Genomic DNA, 15,182 nt, shown 5'->3' with positions numbered 1-15,182 from the left:
CCACACATTTTCTTAACTTTCCCAAACCATTTCAATCTAGCTTATCTCATCTTCTCTGCCAAAGGAGCCACTCCCACCTTTTCCCTAATAACCTTATTCCTAATTTTTTTGCTTCTAGTATGCCTACACATCTATCTCAATATCATGATCTCCGCAACATGCATCTTCTAAATATATGAATTCTCGACCACGCAACACTTCACCCCATAAAATAAGAAAAGTCTAACCACCACTCTCTAGAACTTATCTTTAAGTTTAGGTGGTACCTTATTATCACACAAAACTCTAGAGGCAATCCTTCATTTCATTTATGCTCCCCAATGCTAATTGTGACGTCATCATCAATGTTTCTACTACAATGGATTATAAAACGAAGATACTCAAAACTATCTACCTTGGATTTAGTTTGTGTGGAAAACTATTTCCATGTCCACTTTATTCAGCACAATACTAAATTTGCACTCCAAATACTTTATTTTGGTTCTACTCAATCTGAATCTGTTACACTACAGAGTTTATCTCCAAACCACCAACTTAGCATTAACTCTGTCTTGTGTCTTAAAAATCAATACTATATCATATAAAAATAACATACGCCATGGAACTTCCTCCTGAATAGATTTCATTAATTTATCCATCACCAAGGCAAATAGGAAAGGGCTAAGGACAAATCCTTGATATAGCACCATCTACACTAGAAAGTGCTTTGAGTCTCCTACCTATTCCTAACTGAGTCTTGGATCTATTATACATATCCTTTATCATCCTAATATAAAACAACAGATAACTTTAGCCTCCAAACACCTCCGAAGGACATCTCTCGACTTTGTCACAAGCCTTTTCAAAGTTAATGAACACCATATGTAGGTCCCTCTTCCTTTCCCTATATTTCTCCACAAGTATCCAAACAAGATGGAAGGCTTTAATAATTGACCACCCTGGCATAATTCCAAATTAATTCTCAAAAATAGACACCCTATCTTCACGTCATCTCCACCACTTTCTTCCAAATATTCATAGTGTGACTTAGCGATTTGATACCCCTATAATTGCTATAGTTATGGATATCACCCTTGTGCTTGTACAATGAAACCATTGTACTCCACCTTCATTCATTGGATATTTTTTTCATCTTAAAAATAACATTAAACAACTTAGTGAACAAATTTATAACTGCCTTGTATTTTTTCTATCGAAATTCCACCAAAATCTCATCGGGTCCGATTGCTCTTCCCCTGCTCATCCTACTAATTGCATGTTTAACCTCATTTATCATAAAACACCTAAAGTACCAAAAGTCCCAAAGTTTTTCAGAGTGCCTCATTTCATCCAGGACATTGTCTCTATCCCCTACTTCATTTAAGAGTTTGTGGAAGTATGATTGCCATTTTTGCTTAATGGAGGTCTCTTCCACCAACACCTTGACTTCTTCATTTTTGATGTACTTCACTTGATTCAAGTTGTGAGCCTTTCTCTATATGACTTCCATGAGCCAATAAAATTCCTTATCACCATCTTTGGCCTCTAGCTCGATACACAAGCACTTGAAAGCTTCCATCTTAGCAGTAGTAACTGCTGATTTTGCTTTTGTGTTATCGTCATACACTTTTTTAAGTGTCTTCTCCTTTTCCACATCCACGTATTCAGCCAACTTTGTATAAAAAACCTTCTTTGCTTCAACTTTTCCTCAGACTTCTCCATTCCACCATCAATCTCCTTGATTACCATTAAAGTTACCCCTCGATACGCCTAGCATCTCTGTAGTTGCTTCCCAAATTACAATGGTTGTCTTATATCACATGTTATCCCCTATACTACTCCTGTCCCTCATACCAATAAACTTCCCCTCCATCTTCATTGAAAAAGTAGGGTCAAGCCACCCAATATAATCCCTGGTTGGATATATAAGGTCTTCTCCTCCTGATTCCTAGCATGGACGGGTATACATTTCATCCATATCGCCAGCTCTCTTAATCTTAGAGTGCATCACCAAAAACTTTTGTATGGTAGTAAGATTCTCACTCAGAATAACCTTAAAATCCTTACAAAGGTCTCTATCACCTTTTCTAAGGAGTAATTAATCTATTTGATTCTTAACTACCATGCTACAAAGGTAACCAAGTGGTTCTTCCTCTTCGGAAAGCATGAGTTAGAGATTACAAACTCAAAAGCTTTCATAAAATCCAGAATTGAAGCTCCACCTCCATTCATCTCCCCCAAAACAACATCATTAAAGCCACTAGAAGTTTCCCTGATATAGCCATTTAACTCTCCATAAATGAAAAAATTCTTTTTGTTTGATATACCTCTCACTACCTCATCTAAATCCTCCCAAAAAGCTTTTTGGCCTCCTCGTACAGGCCCACTTGAGGTGCATAAGCACTAATAACATTCAAATAAATCCCGCCAATGGCTATCTTAATTATTATAATTATATTATTGATCCTCCTAACCTCCGATACTCGCTCTCTAAGGTCCCCATCTACTAAAATACCTACTTCATTTCTATCCCTTGAGCCTCCTAAGTACAAAACCTTAAACCCGTCCACATCTCGCGCCATTACACCTACCCAATTGGTCTACTGGACAAAGCTATATTTATCCTCCTCTTCTTTAGAGTCTTTACTAGCTCTATGAACTTTTCTGTCAGTGATCCAATGTTCCATGACCCTACTCTTTGCTCAGGAGACTCTGTTACCCACTTACAACTACTTCCGCTTACCCCCAACCTTAACTAGAGACATGCCCTTAGTTCACCATCATTCACCAAAGCCACTAGGAAAATGTAAGCTAAATAAAATGTAAAAGAAATAGAAATCTACAAGAACTATTGAAACAAGTGGAGAGTCTAGGAAAAATTTACTATACTAAAAACCAAACAAAAACCAGGAAACAATATAGTGAATGAACAAAAGAAACCAGCTCTAGAATATGTGTACACACAGTATACTAACACAAGACACAACACAAGATTTATGCAATATATTGTGTTATGGATCAAGAAACATTGAGCTATCTACTATTATACTAACACAAGAGATTAGCAATTAGACAAGAAAGATATACTTGAACACTGTATCTGAAATATAACTCTAAATGTGCATATAGCAATGGAAGCAAATCTGAAAATCAAAATACAAGCAAGCATATTTGAACTAAATCAAATATCAGAGAATTTGAACATAAGGCTTATTCAAACTAGTCTTAATACTTGTAGAAAATAAACCACTGAATCTAACAAATAAAATTATGAATGGTAGCTGATCAAATGTAAGAATACAACAAAAACTAGAAAGGTATAGGTAGGACCGACAAAATTATGTGAGAAATACAAATATTGCAAGAGTCGAAACAAAATATGTTTTTTTGTAGAAAATCTTGAAGAAATAAAAAATCTGATACTTTGTCTTCGCTAGAAGTCACCAGAGGTTTGCTGGAAGTCGCTTGAGGCCACTGTTTCGATTGTCATCGGAAACATGTCATTTGAGTCTAGCTCATAATATTACATGCAAACACAGTAGAAAAAGGAAGAAAGATATATAGCGGAGAATAAGGAAATGTCCAGAAGAAGGGAAGCAAAAATTGTGTGGGTAACTGGATATACAATGGAAAGCCATCGGAGAAGGAAAAGATCCGATCATAGTTGTTGATTTTTGGCGAGTATTGGATCCGGTAGTACTTGGAATGGGAGTAGAAAGAAAAAGAATAAATATAAGAGAGAAAATAAAGTAATGAGAGATCTGGGTTTCTAGGCTGCAGGAGCCGGGGGTGGCATCACGGTGAGCTATTGTGTGATCAGAAAACCCTAATAGGTGTGGGTGGAGAGGCTGCAATCGCCGGCTAGCAGTGCACAGCAAGAGGAGTTGCGGCAGAGAGTGGTAGGCATAGTACAGTGTGGTGGCGGAGATTATAATTAATACTTGAACCCTGAAGCAAAAAAAGAAAGTTAAATTTCCATTGCACTTTTATGCTAAAAATGAAAAATAAAAGTGAAAACATATTTTTATTAAAATAGACATGTACAAGTGAATGGAAGGAGTACTTAATATCAGTGAGTATTTTAGTACTTTATTAGATATATACAATGGAATAAAGACTTAGAATAAGGGAATAGTATTTTTATAAAACTCAAGTTTTCAAGTATCTAATTTTTTAATTTCAATTGAAATAATTTGATGTAACGTTAATGGGATATACTATGCCCCATTTTAATTTTAATGGGATATCAAGTAAGCTAGACAATTCGATTAGTAAATTTTTCTCGTAATAAAAAGACTTTCTTTTTTACCAAATAAAAGTATTCTGATATGAATCATACCTATTATAGTATATTAAATGTTAGGACAATCAAAGCTTAAAGTTTATTTTAAAAAATCTATCAAAAATTGAGTTACTATTTTACCCTATAAAATTATTTTTGTACAAAGTTGAAAATTCTAACTATTTAGTGCATAAAACATCCCAAAAACTCTTCTATACAATAAAAAATAACAAGAATTTAAGACTTTTGATCACCATCCCATGAATTTTTACAATAAAGCACCTAGAATTTTCCACCCAAGCTCATCGATAAGGCAGGATGAAGAGGGGAAGAACCTTACATCAAATAGATGGAGATTTTATCCTCTTAACATTGATTCTTTAAGAAGTGAATTGTTACAGGAAACACTTCTAAGTAGGAAAAAAGATAAATTATAGTTTGCAACAAAAAATGTGCTTCTTTTACACTTCTATGCATATGAATCTTTTGTAATAGTGCATATGAATACTTTCTTACGAACTTATTTCTACGATAAGAAGTGAATATGTAAGAGGCATATTTCTCACTTGTCACTGCTTATTCCTTGAGAATAACACTCTTGAAATTGAGTGTTCTTTAGTCATATTCTAAAGTGTTTTTTTTTAAAATTCTTAGTAGCTAAAACAAAGTAAATATAGCTCTACAAGGGAAATATTGAAAAACTATAACTCACATATTTCCTTCCAAGTACAACTATTCAAAGAGATTAAAATAAAAATTATCCTCATAATTCAAAAAAAAATTGAGGTTATATAATTTATTAGGCAGCGTGATGAACTCTTACCTTGTATAGAGATTTAAGGACCCCACCATTCATAATCTCACAAAATATAGCTACTAGTTGTAGTGGGATTAGCACATCAAGGAACTAAACTTGGCTCCTAAATTCTGTTAAACAACATCAATGTTGCAATATAACGAGGGCATCGAAATTTGAATAAAAGGTTACATCAAATGCAAACTTTTTTAGTATGAAAGTTACATTTATCATTCATAATTCATCTACAATTTTTCGATTATTGTCATTTTAATATGAACGAGCACATATAAATGTATGCACTAAGAATTACAAATTTTTCATACAAAAATAAATCAAGCTAAAGCCTTCTTCATTAATTGAGAAGTTTCATTCAAGGGTGTTTAAAAAATCCTTTATGTACCTCCTCATATTAAATATTTTTTACAAAACAAAAATGTCATATTAACAATTTTTTTATCTTTAATCATTCTATCAATTATGTCTCAACCAGAGACACAACACATACAAAATAATTATATATTAAGAAAAGTCAACCATTTAGCAAATTGTCTTGCCATCTCAGATCTAGAAAATGAAGGAATGTGTCAATATATATTTTTCAGGAACTCCCAATCATGGAGAGAATAATTCTGAACACGGATAAAGAACAAATACCATTAATCAGGATATAAACATAGAATATCTAAAAAGTCTAACACATGCAAGAAACAACTAGAGAAAATATAGGCGGACCAAGGCATATGTCATATAACACACAAAGGCAGTAGTAGAGAAGAGAGAAACAAAACAAAGATAAAACATCTAGATATCTCAGGTTATTACATGCGACAAAAGAAGAATACATTAACTAGAAAAACTCTCAAGAGAAATTGCAAAGTCCATAACCTTATCTGGACGGGCACCGATTTGTGCTTCCAGATGGTCATCATCACCGGAAGAAGAAGAATCGGACGATCTTCAGCGTGAGAAAGAAGACACTCTCAAATATGTATAGGGGATTGATGTTTACTATGAGATATCTTAGATGAGACATTTGCACATGGAATAACTTAAGAAGGCACCAAAGATAAAAAATCTGGGTAAAAATCACTTTGGGAGGTTGAATCGGAACTGAAAATGTGAAGAGAAAAGCAACATTGATAGGGTTTTCTCATTCTTCAGTAACTCAGAGAAAGATAGAGACACTTCAGTATGTTATGTTCAAATATGTACTTGTCTTTTTGGGGCTAGGTCTTTTTTGGGCCTCGTCACAATTTTATGCTGCTTTAATTTTTGACTAGAATATTTGGGCACTTTTTTTGGCTTTTTTTTTGTTGTTTTGTTTCAACTTTGATTTTAATACATAAAAAGTTGTTCCTTGGATCGAATTTGATTAAAAACAATAATCTCAAACTGACATAACTAGATGATTATAAGAAATTATATATATGCAGTATTCTCTTTTCAACAGTACATTCCACACACATTACAAATACCATGATATTTATAGAATCTATTTTTGCACCAACCACTAATTTACCACAATTCTTACGGTCGATAATGATTTGCAAGAAATACTTACAAAAGTGGAGATACATCATGTCACCAATGTATGAAAATATTTTTTTTAAAAAAAATAAATCTTATTTTTATCTATTTCGATACATGCAAGATTCAGAAACATTATTAAACAAAGGTTGTGATCACCAAAAATCTAAAGAGAATGTAAGTTGTATCTTTCAGGATATATTAGAACGCTTATTTCACGATCCAGTTTCTCAGGTTATAATGGAGCCTACTACACCCCTCATTAGTAGGTAAGCCTATCCCATAGCCCAAAATCATAAGCAACGGGCTATCACGCAAAATATAATAATAAGAAATGTGAAGATGATAAAAATGAGAAGAAGGAGACAACCACTGAAATATAACACAAGAAAAGATTCCCAAGGGTTGTCATTAGTCAGTAATCGATCATTTAATTAAAATAGCAGTACAAGAATTTTACAAATACAATATAAGTACAGACTATCTTTGAATACAACATATAGACTAGCTTAGCCAAAATACATGGAAACCGGTAACTTCGAAAACCATGAGCTCACCCCAGTCTCCAAAGTCCAAAAGTTGCACTGCATAAAATCCAAATCAATGATGAGAACTCATACTATGATCTATAGGCTGCAAAAGTATAGTATAAGTACCAAACAAATAATACTTAGTAGGCATAAGCCAACTGAGCTCCATAGATAAAACTAGTATAAAAATATGTAAAAAAGGAAGGTACAATACAAGTAACTACACAGGAGATATAACATGATAGAATATGTAATGAGAATGAAGAAATAGGACACACAGAGTAAATAAGTTGAGTCACAGAACGTACCTGAAGCAAGCCAACAACCTATTCACAATGGAGTGACACTATAGAAGTCAACTAACCAAGGATATATTGACAGAAAATACCGTTGTTCACCAAAATTGACGAAAGAATAATCTAATACCATCAATATAATAGCACTAATAATAGGATAAGTCTAAGGTGCAACACCTAGACAACTATTAGAACAACAACACAAGAATACAGAGTATTGTCAAACAATAATATAACCATATCCCTATAACCCCGAAAGGTACAAACTAACAAACATAAACCAATTACCCCCCTCCCAATAAGAAACATAGATGCAAACAATAAAAAATATACTAGTGATAGGCGATGCAAATGAATGCAAGTTATGTAAGAAAATCCATAGTAACATCTGTAACCAGTAACATCTGTAACATAGCATATACGTCACCCCGGTCCTCGGCCTGCCATGTAGGACCCATGTAGCTTTCTCATGTTTTTCAATGCATCACATAGCCATAGGGACCTATAAGAGACATAAGAAGTTCATATAGCTTGCATGTGCCTGAAATAGGACTTAGACATGTATCATCCCCGTAGTTGTACCAGAGATACAAGTAGCCAAACCAATGTAGGACAGGGTGACGATGTGTCGGCTAGTCAATTAAAAATATGAGTACATCCTAGATGACTCTAATATTTCAAGTAGAAAAGAAGCATGTCCTCGACGCCTCATTTATCTCCAACACACGTTTATCAAAGTGATTCAGGTGGTAGGATCCCATTAAACTAATTTTAAAGAGTTAAAAATGTTAAAATAGACTTTCTCCATATCATTAGTGAAACTCCAATGCATATATGGGTATCGTACGACAAAAACATGAGAGTGAGATACTAGTGCAATGCATGCCATCACCATCATCCCGAGAGGGTACCCTAGGCGTGGTCGGCACTTAAAACCATCTCTAGCCTCCAAAAGAACCACTTGGTCTCATCACTCATTCGTTTATCAGCAGAAGACTTAACTGAAAATAAGAATACTTATGTGGGCTCGCCATCATCAACATAAAATGAAAGAAATAATCCTTACAAGAAGTAGTTTCAAAGGAGAACTACTCCAATTACATCATCAAACTCTATCTATGAAGCCTCTAACACTATCAGACGATGACAATGACATGTCCATGGCTACGTCAAAAGAAATATAATACTCAATAATAATAAAAGGAGAGTTCCTCCGAATACAAGAAAGACTCACCAAATAGTTGGAAAGCAATGATCTTCAACGATGCGCCTGTTGAGGATCTCTAACACCTATATCTGCATCATAAAATGATGTAGGTTGAAAGAAGTCCGTACATGAAATGTACGAGTATGTAAAATGGAAGAAAATTAAGGACAGATATCAAGAAACTCCTCTCAGGAAGACTTGGCTCAGAACTCAACATCATCTCAACATCAATATATAATGCAAGTTTAAAAATAATAATACTAATAAGCAATGCTCACTCAATTAGGAGTTTCTCTAATCGACAACCATCATTTATGAGCTAGTGATGATACAATGAAGCGATGTCGTTGCCACATCCATCCAATACCTTGCTAGGGTAAAGAATATCACCTTCTTGAATCCAATCATCATAGTCCTATTTTTGGGACTTAAGAGATATAACCTCCATCTTATGCTGGCTACGTAGTTTTGGGGTTTGAGTCAATTAAAATATTACCCAACTTGCTGCTTAATACTACTCTCAAAATATGTGCTCATATTAACATCATCATCTAGTCTTATTGCAAAAACATCAAAATTATTTTATTACCTCTTTATCAATCATTACACTTCAAAATATTAGTTACATCTCATCAAAACATCCTGCTCAAAACATCATTTACTCAAATTTATTTAAACTCAATTCTTTTGCTCTTTCAAAACTCAATAAAATATATATATAGTATTAATTCATATTATTGTTTTTGTCAATAAATATTAAAAGCCAACATCTTTACTCAAAACACGTGTAAAAATATTAATGAACATCAAATCAATTAGGGTTAATGGGAAGGTAGCCATGGACAATAATTTCAATAATATGAGAGATAAAAATAATAATAATCTCAATGCATAAATATATCTAACTCAATAGAAGAAGAATTAGCTCACTTAGAATTCAAGAATTAGGGTAAAACTCAACTATAACTCAATTATTATGAATTTAATTAATTATTGGGCGCATGAACGAACTCAATCTAATGCTATGAATATTCTTACATACCTGTAATTCGAAGCTTTACTCCAAATTGAAGAACTCAATGACCACTCTTGAACCCCTAGCCTTTTTTCCCCGCCGGAGTATTTTTTGTACTACCCAGAGTATAAGAATCACCAGAAAAGTATTTCTACATTACTAAAAACTAAAACTATATTTGAAAATGAGTAAAGAAGATTATAGAGAGAAGAGTTACTTGAGAAATCTTGATGAATAAAATGAGGAAACAAGGTGGGAATTTATAGGTGTGGAAGAGGGACCCAACAATAAATAAAAATAATTACAAAAGATGATCTTGAAAATTCAATGGAGGATTGTGATCTCATGGATGATGTCAAATGGAGGACTATTGATATCATGGGTTATATCAAATAAATCTAGATCTTTCCATGGTTGGTGAGATGAACCTTTTTTAATGGAATACTCTTTTTTGGAGCTGTGTTTGAAAAAAGATAAATTCCTAATTAGAATTTAGTGTCTTCATATGAATTGTAGATATAGAAGTATACTTTCATGTCATTAAAGAATAAACCAATTTGGAGCATTCTGCCGTGAGATGTGATTTTGCTTCACCAAATACTCTATTTCGTCCAAACACTCTATTTCGTCACAACACCATCTCTTGCAAAAATTAATTTATTTGACATATGTATCCTCCGAATCTTAAGATATGGTATCATGAAAGTTATAAGTAATGCCTTTGGGGTTATTCAAAAATTTAAATCACCTAATGTGGATCATTCTATGAAAAGTTATGCCCAAAATACAAAAATAGTATAATTTTCATCGAGAATTGAAACACCACATATAACGTTTTAGGAGGAGTTACAATATCTCCCCCTTGCGATCAATCTTCCTCGAATGAAGATGAAACTAGGGGACATAAATAAAGAATATTATCAAGACATCAATTTCTCTAAAACTCCGATGCTCAAATGTTCAAACAACACATACTGAAATAGTCAATGACTTAAACTCAAGAATACACATCGACTCAAAGATAGAAGTAAGGAATATTACTTTGAACATCATATTGGGAAGGCACGAATAGATGAGGATATTTAGCCTTCATATCTTCTTCAGCTTCCCATGTCGCCTCTTCAACAAATTGATTTCGCCATAGGACTTTAACAGATGTCACTTCCTTATTTCTTAATTTGTGAACTTGATGATCAAGAATCTGGATTGGAATCTATTGATAACTCAAACTCTCTTTCACCCTAATGCTCTTAGTTGGTACAACAATAGAAGGATCTTCCAAACACTTCTTAAGCATAGAGATGTGAAATACGGGATGAATGACTACTAATTTTGGGGGCAACGCCAACTTATAGGCTACATTACCAAACCTCTTCAGAATTTGATAAGGACCAATGTAGTGGGGACTAAGCTTCCCTTTATTTCCAAATCTCATCACACCCTTCATGGGTGAAACTTTCAATTATACCCAATCATACACTTCGAACTCCAAATCTCTCCTCCTAATATCAGTGTAGGATTTCTAGCGACTCCGACCAGTCCTCAACCTCTCTTGGATGTTTTCACCTTCTCCATAGCTTGATGAACCAAGTTTGTTCTAATCAACTCAGCTTTACCAACTTTGAACCAACCTATTGGTTATCTACATCTTCTCCCACATAGAGATTCATAAGGATCCATTTGAATACTCGAAGGAATCTATTATTGTATGCAAACTCAATACGAGGTAAATGATCATCCCCATTACCTTTGAAGTCGATGACACAGGTTCTCAACGTTTCCTCCAAAGTCTGTATCATAGGCTCTGCCTGGACGTCTATTTGCAGACGAAAAATAGTACTAAGGTTCACTCTTGAACCCAAACCCTTCTAAAATGACATCAAAAACTGAGCAGTAAATTGAGCTCCCCTATCTGAGATGATAGACAAAGGAACTCCATGCATTCTAACAATCTCTCTAAGATACAAATAGGCATAATCCTCTGCGATGTCCGTAGTCTTAACTGGGAAGAAATGAGCTAATTTGGTCATCCTATCCCTAATCACTCAAATAGATAAATCTTATTTTTATCTATTTCGATACATGCAAGATTCAGAAACATTATTAAACAAAGGTTGTGATCACCAAAAATCTAAAGAGAATGTAAGTTGTATCTTTCAGGATATATTAGAACGCTTATTTCACGATCCAGTTTCTCAGGTTATAATGGAGCCTACTACACCCCTCATTAGTAGGTAAGCCTATCCCATAGCCCAAAATCATAAGCAACGGGCTATCACGCAAAATATAATAATAAGAAATGTGAAGATGATAAAAATGAGAAGAAGGAGACAACCACTAAAATATAACACAAGAAAAGATTCCCAAGGGTTGTCATTAGTCAGTAATCGATCATTTAATTAAAATAGCAGTACAAGAATTTTACAAATACAATATAAGTACAGACTATCTTTGAATACAACATATAGACTAGCCTAGCCAAAATACATGGAAACCGGTAACTTCGAAAACCATGAGCTCACCCCAGTCTCCAAAGTCCAAAAGTTGCACTGCATAAAATCCAAATCAATGATGAGAACTCATACTATGATCTATAGGCTGCAAAAGTATAGTATAAGTACCAAACAAATAATACTTAGTAGGCATAAGCCAACTGAGCTCCATAGATAAAACTAATTAAAAATATGTAAAAAAGGAAGGTACAATACAAGTAACTACACAGGAGATATAACATGATAGAATATGTAATGAGAATGAAGAAATAGGACACACAGAGTAAATAAGTTGAGTGACAGAACGTACCTGAAGCAAGCCAACAACCTATTCACAATGGAGTGACACTATAGAAGTCAACTAACCAAGGATATATTGACAGAAAATACCGTTGTTCACCAAAATTGACTAAAGGATAATCTAATACCATCAATATAATAGCACTAATAATAGGATAAGTCTAAGGTGCAACACCTAGACAACTATTAGAACAACAACACAAGAATACAGAGTATTGTCAAACAATAATATAACCATATCCCTATAACCCCGAAAGGTACAAACTAACAAACATAAACCAATTACCCCCCTCCCAATAAGAAACATAGATGCAAACAATAAAAAATATACTAGTGATAGGCGATGCAAATGAATGCAAGTTATGTAAGAAAATCCATAGTAACATCTGTAACCAGTAACATCTGTAACAAAGCATATACGTCACCCCGGTCCTCGGCCTGCCATGTAGGACCCATGTAGCTTTCTCATGTTTTTCAATGCATCACATAGCCATAGGGACCTATAAGAGACATAAGAAGTTCATATAGCTTGCATGTGCCCGAAATAGGACTTAGACATGTATCATCCCCGTAGTTGTACCAGAGATACAAGTAGCCAAACCAATGTAGGACAGGGTGACGATGTGTCGGCTAGTCAATTAAAAATATGAGTACATCCTAGATGACTCTAATATTTCAAGTAGAAAAGAAGTATGTCCTCGACGCCTCATTTATCTCCAACACATGTTTATCAAAGTGATTCAGGTGGTAGGATCCCATTAAACCAATTTTAAAGAGTTAAAAATGTTAAAATAGACTTTCTCCATATCATTAGTGAAAATCCAATGCATATATGGGTATCGTACGACAAAAACATGAGAGTGAGATACTAGTGCAATGCATGCCATCACCATCATCCCGAGAGGGTACCCTAGGCGTGGTCGGCACTTAAAACCATCTCTAGCCTCCAAAAGAACCACTTGGTCTCATCACTCATTCGTTTATCAGCAGAAGACTTAAGTGAAAATAAGAATACTTATGTGGGCTCGCCATCATCAACATAAAATGAAAGAAATAATCCTTACAAGAAGTAGTTTCAAAGGAGAACTACTCCAATTACATCATCAAACTCTATCTATGAAGCCTCTAACACTATCAGACGATGACAATGACATGTCCATGGCTACGTCAAAAGAAATATAATACTCAATAATAATAAAAGGAGAGTTCCTCCGAATACAAGAAAGACTCACCAAATAGTTGGAAAGCAATGATCTTCAACGATGCGCCTGTTGAGGATCTCTAACACCTATATCTGCATCATAAAATGATGTAGGTTGAAAGAAGTCCGTACATGAAATGTACGAGTATGTAAAATGGAAGAAAATTAAGGACAGATATCAAGAAACTCCTCTCAGGAAGACTTGGCTCAGAACTCAACATCATCTCAACATCAATATATAATGCAAGTTTAAAAATAATAATACTAATAAGCAATGCTCACTCAATTGGGAGTTTCTCTAATCGACAACCATCATTTATGAGCTAGTGATGATACAATGAAGCGATGTCGTTGCCACATCCATCCAATACCTTGCCAGGGTAAAGAATATCACCTTCTTGAATCCAATCATCATAGTCCTATTTTTGGGACTTAAGAGATATAACCTCCATCTTATGCTGGCTACGTAGTTTTGGGGTTTGAGTCAATTAAAATATTACCCAACTTGCTGCTTAATACTACTCTCAAAATATGTGCTCATATTAACATCATCATCTAGTCTTATTGCAAAAACATCAAAATTATTTTATTACCTCTTTATCAATCATTACACTTCAAAATATTAGTTACATCTCATCAAAACATCCTGCTCAAAACATCATTTACTCAAATTTATTTAAACTCAATTCTTTTGCTCTTTCAAAACTCAATAAAATATATATATAGTATTAATTCATATTATTGTTTTTGTCAATAAATATTAAAAGCCAACATCTTTACTCAAAACACGTGTAAAAATATTAATGAACATCAAATCAATTAGGGTTAATGGGAAGGTAGCCATGGACAATAATTTCAATAATATGAGAGATAAAAATAATAATAATCTCAATGCATAAATATATCTAACTCAATAGAAGAAGAATTAGCTCACTTAGAATTCAAGAATTAGGGTAAAACTCAACTATAACTCAATTATTATGAATTTAATTAATTATTGGGCGCATGAACGAACTCAATCTAATGCTATGAATATTCTTACATACCTGTAATTCGAAGCTTTACTCCAAATTGAAGAACTCAATGACCACTCTTGAACCCCTAGCCTTTTTTCCCCGCCGGAGTATTTTTTGTACTACCCAGAGTATAAGAATCACCAGAAAAGTATTTCTACATTACTAAAAACTAAAACTATATTTGAGAATGAGTAAAGAAGATTATAGAGAGAAGAGTTACTTGAGAAATCTTGATGAATAAAATGAGGAAACAAGGTGGGAATTTATAGGTGTGGAAGAGGGACCCAACAATAAATAAAAATAATTACAAAAGATGATCTTGAAAATTCAATGGAGGATTGTGATCTCATGGATGATGTCAAATGGAGGACTATTGATATCATGGGTTATATCAAATAAATCTAGATCTTTCCATGGTTGGTGAGATGAACCTTTTTTAATGGAATACTCTTTTTTGGAGCTGTGTTTGAAAAAAGATAAATTCCTAATTAGAATTTAGTGTCTTCATATGAATTGTAGATATAGAAGTATACTTTCA

At 33.9% G+C, this 15,182-nt stretch overlaps 1 long non-coding RNA gene across 1 annotated transcript; it reads right to left on the bottom strand.

Moving 5' to 3' along the window:
* Positions 1–3,123: 3,123 nt before the first annotated feature.
* Positions 3,124–6,364, bottom strand: LOC129870600 (uncharacterized). The gene is made up of 2 exons (XR_008762104.1): positions 5,946–6,364; positions 3,124–3,927 (listed from the first exon to the last, which is right to left on the bottom strand). It is a non-coding gene; the product is annotated as an uncharacterized LOC129870600 (long non-coding RNA).
* Positions 6,365–15,182: the final 8,818 nt, after the last annotated feature.

This window comes from Solanum dulcamara, chromosome 10 (assembly GCF_947179165.1).
Source record: "Solanum dulcamara chromosome 10, daSolDulc1.2, whole genome shotgun sequence".
Taxonomy (NCBI): Eukaryota; Viridiplantae; Streptophyta; class Magnoliopsida; order Solanales; family Solanaceae; genus Solanum; species Solanum dulcamara.
This window is presented reverse-complemented; position numbering and strand designations above follow the sequence as displayed.